Raw genomic sequence first — 13,609 nt, 5'->3', positions numbered from 1 at the left:
CTGTAGTCCCCCTCACCCTCTCCCTGACTGAGGTTGCCAGATACGCAGCCGAATCCAGCTGGATGGACTGGACTACTCAAAGGACCTTCAAACTTCTACTGCCTCTTACTAGGGGTTGAGGTGCTGGGACCATAAACGCTGAATAGACTGTAATAATCTCTAACCAACACATTTTACACAGGAATGAGGCTATTTTCAGGAAGAAGTAGGTCATGCCTGCATACAATACCACCACAGTCGTATGGTTATTGTCAGTACTATCATAAAACAAAGACTAAAACCAACTACAACCAACGCTAGCAATGGTTATACTGGTGAAAATATGCTTAGCAGCCTAATGTAGGCCCAAAACTAAGGTATGCTTATAGGCTACTGTTTCAACCCTTTCAGATTGCCATATAACTTGGTACATGTAGTCCACAATATGCGAACACCAATGAGGAATTATTTTATCATGTGATTTGGCTCTCCATACGTTTCACATTGCCATGATGACTAATGTTGGAAGCCATTTCCTCAGCATATCAGCATATTGAGAAGGAAATATGCAATGACACTACCCATATCCACATAGCTTTTATTTGTACTAAATATATGTTGTCCTGTCAGTTGGACGACACATGGACATACAGGCTAACTAGCATTTATTTCCCCCTTTAGCCTGTATGTCCGTGTGTCATCGATCGGGCTAGCATGCTAACATTCAATCAATCAATCAATGTTTACTTATATAGCCCTAAATCACGAGTGTCTCAAAGGGCTGCACAAGCCACAACGACATCCTTGGTTCAGATCCCACATCAGGGCAAGGGAAAACTCAACCCATTGGGATGACAATGAGAAACCTTGGGGAGGACCGCAGATGTGGGTGACCGCCCCCCACCCCCCTCCCTCTAGGGCGACCGGTGCAATGGACGTTGAGTGGATCTAGCATAATATTGTAAAGTCCAGTCCATAGTGGATCTAATATAATAGTGAGAGTCCAGTCCATAGTGCATCTAACATAATAGTGTGAGAGTCCAGTCCATAGTGGATCTAACATAATAGTGTGTGAGCCCAGTCCACAGTGGATCTAACATAATAGTGAGAGTCCAGTCCATAGTGGATCTAATATAATAGTGAGAGTCCAGTCCATAGTGGATCTAACATAATAGTGAGAGTCCAGTCCATAGTGGATCTAACATAATAGTGTGAGAGTCCAGTCCATAGTGGATCTAACATAATAGTGTGAGAGTCCAGTGCATAGTGGATCTAACATAATATTGTGAGAGTCCAGTGCATAGTGTATCTAACATAATAGTGTTGAGAGTCCAGTCCATAGTGGATCTAACATAATAGTGCGAGAGTCCAGTCCATAGTGGATCTAACATAATAGTGTGTGAGTCCAGTCCATAGTGGATCGAACATAATAGTGTGAGAGTCCAGTCCATAGTGGATCTAATATAATAGTGAGAGTCCAGTCCATAGTGGATCCAACATAATAGTGAGAGTCCAGTCCATAGTGGATCTAACATAATAGTGTGAGAGTCCAGTCCATAGTGGATCTAACATAATAGTGTGTGAGTCCAGTCCATAGTGGATCGAACATAATTTTGTGAGAGTCCAGTCCATAGTGGATCTAACATAATAGCGAGAGTCCAGTCCATAGTGGATCTAACATAATAGTGTGAGAGTCCAGTGCATAGTGGATCTAACATAATATTGTGAGAGTCCAGTGCATAGTGGATCTAACATAATAGTGTGAGAGTCCAGTCCATAGTGGATCTAACATAATAGTGTGAGAGTCCAGTCCATAGTGGATCTAACATAATAGTGTGAGAGTCCAGTCCATAGTGGATTTAACATAATAGTGTGTGAGTCCAGTCCATAGTGGATCGAACATAATAGTGTGAGAGTCCAGTCCATAGTGGATCTAACATAATATTGTGAGAGTCCAGTCCATAGTGGATCTAACATAATAGTGAGAGTCCAGTCCATAGTGGATCTAACATAATAGTGTGAGAGTCCAGTCCATAGTGGATCTAACATAATTGTGTGAGAGTCCAGTCCATAGTGGATCTAACATAATAATGTGAGAGTCCAGTCCATAGTAGATCTAACATAATAGTGTGCGAGTCCAGTCCATAGTGGATCTAACATAATAGTGAGAGTCCAGTCCATAGTGGATATAACATAATAGTGAGAGTCCAGTCCATAGTGGATCTAACATAATAGTGTGAGAGTCCAGTCCATAGTTGATCTAACATAATAGTGTGTGAGTCCAGTCCATAGTGGATCGAACATAATAGTGTGAGAGTCCAGTCCATAGTGGATCTAACATAATATTGTGAGAGTCCAGTCCATAGTGGATCTAACATAATAGTGAGAGTCCAGTCCATAGTGGATCTAACATAATAGTGTGAGAGTCCAGTCCATAGTGGATCTAACATAATTGTGTGAGAGTCCAGTCCATAGTGGATCTAACATAATAATGTGAGAGTCCAGTCCATAGTAGATCTAACATAATAGTGTGAGAGTCCAGTCCATAGTGGATCTAACATAATAGTGAGAGTCCAGTCCATAGTGGATATAACATAATAGTGAGAGTCCAGTCCATAGTGGATATAACATAATAGTGTGAGAGTCTAGTCCATAGTGGATCTAACATAATAGTGTGAGAATCCAGTCCATACTGGATCTAACATAATAGTGAGAGTCCAGTCCATAGTGGATATAACATAATAGTGTGAGAGTCCAGTCCATAGTGGATCTAACATAATAGTGAGAGTCCAGTCCATAGTGGATCTAACTAATAGTGTGAGAGTCCAGCCCATAGTGTATCTAACATAATAGTGAGAGTCCAGTCCATAGTGGGGCCAGCAGGGGACCATCCCGAGCGGAGACAGGTCAGCAGCGCAGGGATTTCCCAACCGATGCACAGGAGAGCAGTCCACCCCTGGTCCCGAGTCTGGACAGCCAGCACTTCATCCGTGGCCACCGAACCTGTGCCCCCCCTCCACAACATTGGTTGCAGGAACATACTATCTTGGTTAAACAAGATCATAGACTGAATTGGACAATATAGTTTACATACCAAATGTCCATTTATTACAAGTAATAAAAAAAGGTAAATGCCTGACTTACCTATCAATGAGGAAATTAGTAAGTTTGGCGTTGGATGACAAAATCTTCAATGGTCTCCATCTTCCAAAGGCATCCCTGATACAAATCCTGGTTTTGTTCCTGGCTTTGTCATGAATAAGTTGAGAATGGTAACTTTTAGATGGATTAAAGTCTGACATGTTTAGTAACTTTACCAGCTGCAGTAGCTAAACCAAGATGGGAACCTGGGTGTGACACACTCACTGACTTTCTAATTGGTCAAACGGTGGAGGGCGGGGCATCGGAATGAAAACAATAACACGACTTTGGGGCTGTAAATCTAATTTTGAAATGAGCATATCCGGGCTAAACTACTGATATCAGTTATAGAGGTATTGGAAAAGAACATGATTTATTGATGCCTTTTGACATCATTTAATGATTACTTGACATGACATTATTACATATGGCTCCTTTAAGAAGTAAAATAAGTGATTTATCAAGAAGACATGCACATAAACTGCAAAAGTCTTGGAATGCGTCAGACCGGATATAGCATGGACACACACAAGGTTGTGGAGTCACCACCTGTCAAAGTTCTGAAAGACAACACCGTGAAACGTAAGATCATCTTCAATGTTTTACAACACGCGGTGTAAGAGCACTCACTTCATGTCATTTGAGGGATTGTTTACATGCGCTACTGCATCAATGGCGTTTAACAAGCCCGGCAGTTAACACTTCAATGTCGTCTATTTGAGGGAGGCTTTTATTTGTCTGCGGTGGATAACACACACACACACCTAATTGGGGCAAGGTGTCTCTTAGATGGATGGCCACTATTTGAAGAACTGTGGTATATCCAGGTTGGATAGAATACCGTATTTTTCGGACTATAAGGCGCACTTAAAATCCTTTTTTTCCCTCAAAACTCCACAGCGTGCCTTATAACCCGGTGGGCCTAATGTACAGAATAATTCTGGTTGTGCTTACCGACCTTCAAGCTATTTTATTTGGTACATGGTGAAATGATAAGTGTGACCAGTAGATGGCAGTCACACATAAGAGATACGTGTAGACTTCAATATGACTCAAGTAAACAACACCAACATTTGATATGTTCCATTGAAAATATAGAACATTACACAGCGCTGAAAAATCTATCAAAATGTTTTTAGTTGGACTTTGGTAAGCTATGAAGCCACACCGCTTGATGGATTGTACTGTGCTTCAACAAAGGGGTATTATTATGGTGTGTGTATAAGGTAAGACATATTATCTGGCAGGCTGCGGCTTGCAGACGCTCTTGGGAGTGTAGAGCGATTTGGCAAAAATACCCGTCAATTCTGTCTATTTCATGGCTGGCTCAAAGCGTGGACACTCTGTGATCACATACGACCGACAGACAATTTTGGATGTGGATAGATCGGGTCGTTATAGACTGAAAGATGCATGTACGGTGGACCTCCTCGCTAGCTTGGGAATACTTCGCGGGCTACATCGAGCGGCCTTTGAATCAGCGGAGTCAAGTACTAGCGGGGACCGTCAATGGAGGAGACGTAAGCGGTGTGAGCGGAAGCAGAAGCGGGGATGCCGAGCGGGGCTAACAACAAAGCGAAAGGCTAATCCTCAAAGAAGCGTGGAGTGTCCGGGTAAGAAGTCATTTAAACTAGAAGTAGCCGGCGCCAGGCTGGATAATCCCTGCACACATAGCAATTCTCTTAGAATAAAACACAACTCAAATAATGTTTTTTCTTTTGTGACTGTGTCAGAGGCAGACATACAATCTACTGAGGTGGCTAACTATGATACGTTCAGTTTATCGCAGCACCAAGCAAGCAATCTGACAATTCCCGTCGTAGCAATTCCTAGATATGGTCGAAACTATTTAAAGTGCACTACGCATAATAAATGCAACATTATTAATATTGCTACTTCGGATAATTTCAACAAACAATCCTCAAAACAGCCCACTACCTATAATATGGGCTTTTTAAACATAAGATCATTATCTTACAAAACATTATTAGTTAATGAGGTCATTAGAGACAACAAACTTGACGTCATTGGTCTCGCCGAGACCTGGCTCAAACCAGACGATTTTTTTGCGCTAAATGAGGCATCTCCTCCTAACTATACAAATGCACATGTTGCCCGTCCTCTTAAACGGGGAGGGGGTGTCACACTAATATACAATGAAAACTTTAATCTTACACCTATCGTAAATAATAAATATAACTCATTTGAGGTGCTCACTATGAGGTTTGTCACACCGCTGCCTCTCCACCTGGCTGTTATCTACCGCCCCCCTGGGCCCTATTCGGACTTTATTAGTGAATTCTCAGAGTTTGTTGCTGATCTAGTGACGCACGCCGACAATATAATCATAATGGGGGACTTTAATATCCATATGAATACCCCATCGGACCCTCCGTGCGTGGCGCTCCAGACTATAATTGATAGCTGTGGTCTTACACAAATAATAAATGAACCCACGCATCGCAACGGTAATACGATAAATCTAGTGCTTGTCAGGGGTGTCACCACCTCTAAAGTTACGATACTCACGTACACTAAAGTAATGTCCGATCATTACCTTATAAAATTCGAAGTTCTGACTCATTGTCAACAAACTAATAATAATAATAATAACTACTATAGCAGCCGCAACATTAATGCTGCCACAACGACGACTCTTACTGACCTACTGCCTTCGGTAATGGCACCATTCCCAAATTATGTGGGCTCTATTGATAACCTCACTAACAACTTTAACGACGCCCTGCGCGACACCATTGATAGTGTAGCACCGCTAAAGCTAAAGAGGGCCCCTAAAAGGCGTACCCCATGGTTTACAGAAGAAACTAAAGCCCGTAAATTATCATGTAGAAAGCTGGAACGCAAATGGCGTGCGACTAAACTTGAGGTTTTCCATCAAGCATGGAGTGATAGTTTAATAACTTATAAACGCATGCTTACCTCAGCTAAAGCTAAATATTACTCAAATCTCATCCACCTCAACAAAAATGATCCTAAATTTTTGTTTAGTACAGTAGCATCGCTAACCCAACAAGGGACTCCTCCCAGTAGCTCCACCCACTCAGCAGATTACTTTATGAATTTCTTTAATAAGAAAATTGAACTCACTAGAAAAGAGATTAAAGACAACGCATCTCAGCTACAACTGGGTTCTATTAACACAAATACGACTGTATATACGACAGACACTGCCCTCCAAAATAGTTTCTCTCTCTTTGATGAAATAACATTGGAGGAATTGTTAAAATGTGTAAATGGGACAAAACAAACAACATGTTTACTTGACCCAATTCCTGGGATACTTATTAAGGAGCTTTTGGTATTATTAGGTCCATCAGTGTTAAATATTATAAACGTATCACTTTCCTCTGGCACTGTTCCCCTAGCATTCAAAAAAGCGGTTATTCATCCTCTACTCAAAAGACCTAACCTCGATCCCGATCTCTTGGTAAACTACCGGCCGGTGTCCCACCTTCCGTTTATCTCGAAAATCCTCAAAAAAATTGTTGCACAGCAGCTAAATGAACACTTAGCGTCTAACAATCTCTGTGAACCTTTTCAATCAGGTTTCAGGGCAAATCACTCTACGGAGACAGCCCTTGCAAAAATGACTAATGATCTATTGCTAACGATGGATTCTGATGCCTCATCTATGTTGCTGCTTCTTGATCTTAGCGCCGCTTTCGATACTGTTGATCATAATATTTTATTAGAGCGTATCAAAACGCGTATTGGTATGTCAGACTTAGCCTTGTCTTGGTTTAACTCTTATCTTACTGACAGGATGCAGTGTGTCTCCCATAACAATGTGACCTCGGACTATGTTAAGGTAACGTGCGGAGTTCCCCAGGGTTCGGTTCTTGGCCCTGCACTCTTTAGTATTTACATGCTGCCGCTAGGTGACATCATACGTGTTAGCTTTCACTGTTATGCTGATGACACCCAACTCAGAGTGTCTGCCCTGAGATCGGTAGGTTGGAGTTCAAATCCCAACCGAGTCATACCAAAGACTATAAAAATGGGACCCATTACCTCCCTGCTTGGCACTCAGCATCAAGGGTTGGAATTGGGGGTTAAATCACCAAAATGATTCCCGGGCGCGGCGCCGCTGCTGCCCACTGCTCCCCAAGGGGATGGGTCAAATGCAGAGGACACATTTCACCACACCTAGTGTGTGTGTGACAATCATTGGTACTTTAACTTTAACTTTAACTTAACTGCATGTCCCTAAAGCTGACCAACACGCCGGATTGTAGTCAGCTGGAGGCGTGTCTTAATGAAATTAAACAATGGATGTCCGCTAACTTTTTGCAACTCAACGCTAAGAAAACGGAAATGCTGATTATCGGTCCTGCTCAAAACCGACATCCATTTAATAATACCACCTTAACATTTGACAACCAAACAATTAAACAAGGCGACTCGGTAAAGAATCTGGGTATTATCTTCCACCCAACTCTCTTGTTTGAGTCACACATTAAGAGTGTTACTAAAACGGCCTTCTTTCATCTCCGTAATATCGCTAAAATTCGTTCCATTTTGTCCACAAGCGACGCTGAGATCATTATCCATGCGTTCGTTACATCTCGTCTCGATTACTGTAATGTTTTATTTTCGGGCCTCCCTATGTCTAGCATTAAAAGATTACAGTTGGTACAAAATGCGGCTGCTAGACTTTTGACAAAAACAAGAAAGTTTGATCATATTACGCCTATACTGGCTCACTTGCACTGGCTTCCTGTGCACTTAAGATGCGACTTTAAGGTTTTACTACTTACGTATAAAATACTACACGGTCAAGCTCCTGCCTATCTTGCTGATTGTATTGTACCATATGTCCCGACAAGAAATCTGCGTTCAAAGAACTGCGGCTTATTAGTGATTCCCAGAGCCCAAAAAAAGTCTGCGGGCTATAGAGCGTTTTCTATTCGGGCTCCAATACTCTGGAATGCCCTCCCGGTAAAAGTTAGAGATGCTACCTCAGTAGAAGCATTTAAGTCCCATCTTAAAACTCATTTGTATACTCTAGCCTTTAAATAGACTCCCTTTTTAGACCAGTTGATCTGCCGTTTCTTTTATTTTCTTTTCTCCTCTGCTTCCCTCTCCCTTATGGAGGGAGAGTTGCACAGGTCCGATGGCCACGGATGAAGTGCTGGTTGTCCAGAGTCGGGACCCGGGGTGGACCGCTAGCCTGTGCATCGGTTGGGGACATCTCTATGCTGCTGACCCGTCTCCGCTTGGGATGGTTCCTGCTGGGCCCACTATGGACTGGACTTTCGCTGATGTGTTGGATCCACTGTGGACTGGACTTTCACACTATTATGTTAGACCCACTCGACATCCATTGCTTTCGGTCTCCCCTAGAGGAGGGGGGGGGGGGGGGGGTTACCCACATATGCGGTCCTCTCCAAGGTTTCTCATAGTCATTCACATTGACGTCCCACTGGGGTGAGTTTTCCTTGCCTGTATGTGGGCTCTGTACCGAGGATGTCGTTGTGCCTTGTACAGCCCTTTGAGACACTTGTGATTTAGGGCTATATAAATAAACATTGATTGATTGATTGAAAAGCAACTTTTCTTACCTTCTGGTACCTGCTGATCTGTATTTGGGATCTGCATAAGTCCTGAAATTGTGCGCGCATCCACCTTTGTAGTCGGTGACGACACCGTAGTCGATAATCTTCTTCTTTTTCTCTATCTTCTTGTTATGTGACTTTCATCCTCCACTGTTGCCATTTCTAAAATAAAGTTCTTACTTATATCTGTCAGTAAACTCACCATGAAAGCACTAAAACATACTGGTATAGTGAGTTTACATTATTCACCCAAGGAACTTTAGTCATTAGAGAGTTCCGGTCGGAGGGTTTTTCACGGGACACATTTCAGGCGTTGTTGTTGCACTAGTGAGCCACGGATGAGGAGATGCTGCTCCGTTATTGATTTAATTAAAGTGTGAATGTCATTAAAACAGTTAGCGCCATCTTTTGACACTTCTTCCACTCCCGTCCTTGCACGCTACACCGCTACAACAAAGATGACGGGGAGAATACGCTGTCGAAGGTGAGCCACGTAAATAAGATCGCCCACAAAATGGCGCATCCTGAAGCGACTGTCAGAAAGTGGCTTGAAGATGATCTGTAAAACCTCATCTAGGCAACATTTTGACCAAAGTACCACCATTACATTTTATGTAGACCACAAGGAAGTCTTTTACATTTAGAAAATCGTCGTCGGCAATCACTCGAAAGGAGTATGATTGTCCTCCTGTTGGTGGGATTGCCTTCAGGAGAACGCCTGTGCGTGGAATCTTTTAAAGTGGGGAGACTGGTGCACAGACAGCCACCACACTGTCCTTGGCAAAGAGAAGGCCAGGGTCCAATGGCATGGAGACCAAGACAATTGGGGGCCCATCTTTGCTGCAGCCTTCTTCCGCCTTTGTGACCGTTGTGGAGCTTCTACGCAACCATCATCCGCCCACTACGCCGTTGAGGTCTTTTTCGACGAGGGAGACGCGCAGACTCGAACGTCACTTCTTTGCTGTGGGGAGCTGTATCCGGTGGCAAGGGAAACCCAGGACGACCGGCACCTCCTCACAGCTGCAGGAGGACCGCCTATGGTGCGCCTACCAGCACTTGCTTTTCTCTCAGGGTGTGCTCTCTTAACCTTTTGTCTTCCCAGACTAACCCACAAGGCAGTGGGGCAGTGGTTGGGTGATGCCAGGGTATGTCCACAAAGTGGGCCTGTGCATCACGCCTCTGAGGACCACTGCAGCTTCGAGATCCCCTGCCATGTTTGCCTTGGGCCGCGGGGCCCTAGTTACCGTGTGTGGCCACGTGGAGGCCTGAGAGGAGTCTTGGTGGAGGAGAGGCTGTGTACTGGCAGGAGAAGACTGACGCACAATGCTGCTTCTCCGTTCACCACAAGGGCTAGCCAGTGGCAGTGTCTGTAAGCGAGAGGTTAGCAAGCAGGTGGAAAGTAGACATGCAACCTTCCCTCTAACTACTGCACTAGACGCATCACAACACCCTGTAGGCTGGGCCCACCCACACACATTTAGGAAATTGACCTGAATAGACCCGCTCATCTACAGTGCACCTTATAATCCGGTGCACCCTATGGTCCGGAAAATATGGTAGTAGTAGTATTACTGCAAAATACTTGTATGTCTCACTATTATATTCAAAACAATAAACTATCATACTTTTACCCAAACTACTGAAAATAAACAGTTAAAAAAGGTAGCATTGGAAAAAAATGATTAGTCCGGCAAGATTTCAGAAATTGTACACTTGTAAACATCTTTGTTTATTACTGTTTATTACACTTTGCCTTGAAGGGGTCAAATTATGACTTTTTTTTCTAAATTTAAAACACTTGAGCTGAGGTAACTCACCATAGTCTTGATCATCTCCTGAAGACCACCCAAGACAGCAGCAAGCTTGGGTGCTTGACCCCTAAATCGAGATCTCCCGGAGTCGTAACTCTGACTGGACAGGTTTCCCCCAATCCTGGAGCTGCAAAGAAGTCTGCAATAAAGTCTGTCTCCTCATTCACTGGAGGTTTGTGGGAAACACACAAAAGCAGCGGTGCCCAAGGCCCGGAAGCATCTGAACGGTTCTACGGACTGTGATGTCTGTGTTAGGACCCGTGAAGGTTGGCTTGCCTGGTTCTGTTTATTTTGGCACAGGTTCACGCCTGGAAATAGCCATACAGTATGAAGCTTTACGACACTTTGGGGAAGGTTTACCTTTTTAATTTATGCCCAAGTCTTCTTGGATTACCTCCCAGGATGTATTTTTTGAGTTGGGGGTTAGACATTGGTCCAAGTATAGTGACACTGAAGAAGAGAGGGTCAAGTCTCGCCCTCAGCGGGATGCCACTTCTCCGGTGGCAAGTGAAGGATGTATGGAATACTTTATGATTATTATAAGAACAATATACAAAAGCCAAAAGCAGTGAAGTTGTCACGTTGTGTAAATGGTAAATAAAAAGAGAATACAATGATTTGCAAATCCTTTTCAACCTATTGTTTGCAAAAATTATCTCATTTGGAATTTGATGCCTGCAACATGTTTCAATAAAGCTGGCACAAGTTGAGGAGTGCTCATCAAAGACTTATTTGGAACATCCCACAGGTGAACAGGCTAATTGGGAACAGGTGGGTGCCATGATTGGGTATAAAAGCAGCTTCCATGAAATGCTCAGTCATTCACAAACAAGGACGGGGCGAGGGTCACCACTTTGTCAACAAATGCCTGAGCAAATTGTTTAAGAACAACATTTCTCAAGCAGCTATTGCAAGGAATTTAGGGATTTCACCATCTACGCTCCGTAATATCATCAAAAGGTTCAGAGAATCTGGAGAAATCACTGCACGTAAGCCATGATATTACGCACCTTGGATCCCTCAGGCGGTACTACATCAAAAAAGCCACATCAGTGTGTAAAGGATATCACCACATGGGCTCAGGAACACTTCAGAAAACCACTGTCAGTAACTACAGTTGGTCGCTACATCTGTAAGTGCAAGTTAAAACTCTACTATGCAAGGCGAAAACCGTTTATCAACAACACCCAGAAATGCCGTCGGCTTCGCTGGGCCCGAGCTCATCTAAGATGGACTGATGCAAAGTGGAAAAGTGTTCTGTGGTCTGACGAGTCCACATTTCAAATTGTTTTTGGAAACTCTGGACGTCGTGTCCTCCGGACCAAAGAGGAAAAGAACCATCCGGAGTGTTCTAGGGTCAAAGTGTAAAAGGCAGCATGTGTGATGGTATGGGGGTGTATTAGTGCCCAAGACATGGGTAACTTACACATCTGTGAAGGCACCATTAATCCTGAAAAGTACATACAGCTTTTGGAGCAACATATGTTGCCATCCAAGCAACGTTACCATGGACGCCCCTGCTTATTTCAGCAAGACAATGCCAAACCAGGTGTTACTACAGCGTAGTAAAAGAGTGTGGGTACTAGACTGGCCTGCCTGTAGTCCAGACATTGAAAATGTGTGAGGGCTAAAATATGAGAAGGGAGACTGTTGAACAACTTAAGCTGTACATCAAGCAAGAATGGGAAAGAATTCCACTTCAAAAATGTGTCTCCTCTTTACTGAGTGTTGTTAAAAGGAAAGGCCATGTAACACACTGGTAAAAAATGCCTTTTTTGCAATGTGTTGCTGCCATTAAATTCTACGTTCATGATTATTTGCAAAAAAAATAAAGTTTCTCAGTGTGAACATGAAATATATTGTCTTTGCAGTCTATTCAATTGAATATAAGTTGAAAAAGGATTTGTTGTATTCTCTTTTTATTTACCATTTACACAACGTGACAACTTCACTGCTTTTGGGGTGTGTAGTACACATGTTCTTTGATACGTCCAACACAGCCTTGAGTTGAACTCCCGAATTGCATTCCTTGAATTCCCTGGAGTTGAAGCTGAGGTAAATTCTCACAGGACGTTTCCAGCGATTAAAGACGAATGATTTATTATTGCTCGTGTTTGTTTCCAGTAAACATGAGGCAAATACCCAGGTAATGTTTGAACATTGAACACAAAATACAGCCAAGACTGTCCAATCCATCAATACAACTACCAATTCCAAACAAACTTCTGATCTCAGAGTACGTTTAGAAGTAACCAAAGCTGGCATGTAGTTTTGGGGTAGAGTCTAGGATGCTTCATAGCCTCCCTTTTCAAGAACTCCTGGCTTGTTTAGGGTCAAAGATCATGCGAGTAAACTTATCCGCACAGGGGGAAAAAGTACAGGCTTAGGTTCCACTCGAGTGTCTCCGAAAGTCTTTATTGCTTCTCCAAAAAAGCTTGACTCCCATTCGCAGAGTCGGGCTGTGACCTGGCTGGACCACCACAAGTCTTCTTAGAAATAAGTAAGTATATTCACAAGATTCTTACGTTTGATGTGGTTTTGTACAGTTTCCTAACTTGAACTGCACTTTTAAAAACTGCCATGTCAGGGTTAGACAAACATTACTGTACCTACCATGAATTGATTAACGTGGACCCCGACTTAAACAACTTATTGGGGTGTTACCATTTAGTGGTCAATTGTACGGAATATGTACTGTACTGTGCAATCTACTAATAAAAGTGTCAATCAATCAATCCACTTCAGAGTGTGTACTCTAAGCTAATGACACAACAATGTGTAACGATTAATACACAACTAGTGTCCTGACGACACACATTTACACTGAATGTTTCGCTCCATGATCACTAATGTTTACCATTGTGTTTCACTAAATGTACTTTTGTCAGAATCTGTCCACGCAGCAGTTCTTCTAAGTGATACTTTAACATTTCTTAAACAAAATAAGTCCATAAACCCATTATTCATAAATTGCAAGAGCTACTTTGTGACCTGGTCAGGTTAATCACCACACTTGTGCACCAAAATGTACAAAACTTCACCATCAAGTTCATTAAATTATGTCAACAAAAAAGTAAATAAAAAGTCATAATAATGTATAAT

The sequence above is a fragment of the Entelurus aequoreus genome, linkage group LG26 (genome assembly GCF_033978785.1).
Source record: "Entelurus aequoreus isolate RoL-2023_Sb linkage group LG26, RoL_Eaeq_v1.1, whole genome shotgun sequence".
NCBI lineage: Eukaryota > Metazoa > Chordata > Actinopteri > Syngnathiformes > Syngnathidae > Entelurus > Entelurus aequoreus.
Note: the sequence above shows the minus strand (reverse complement) of the source record.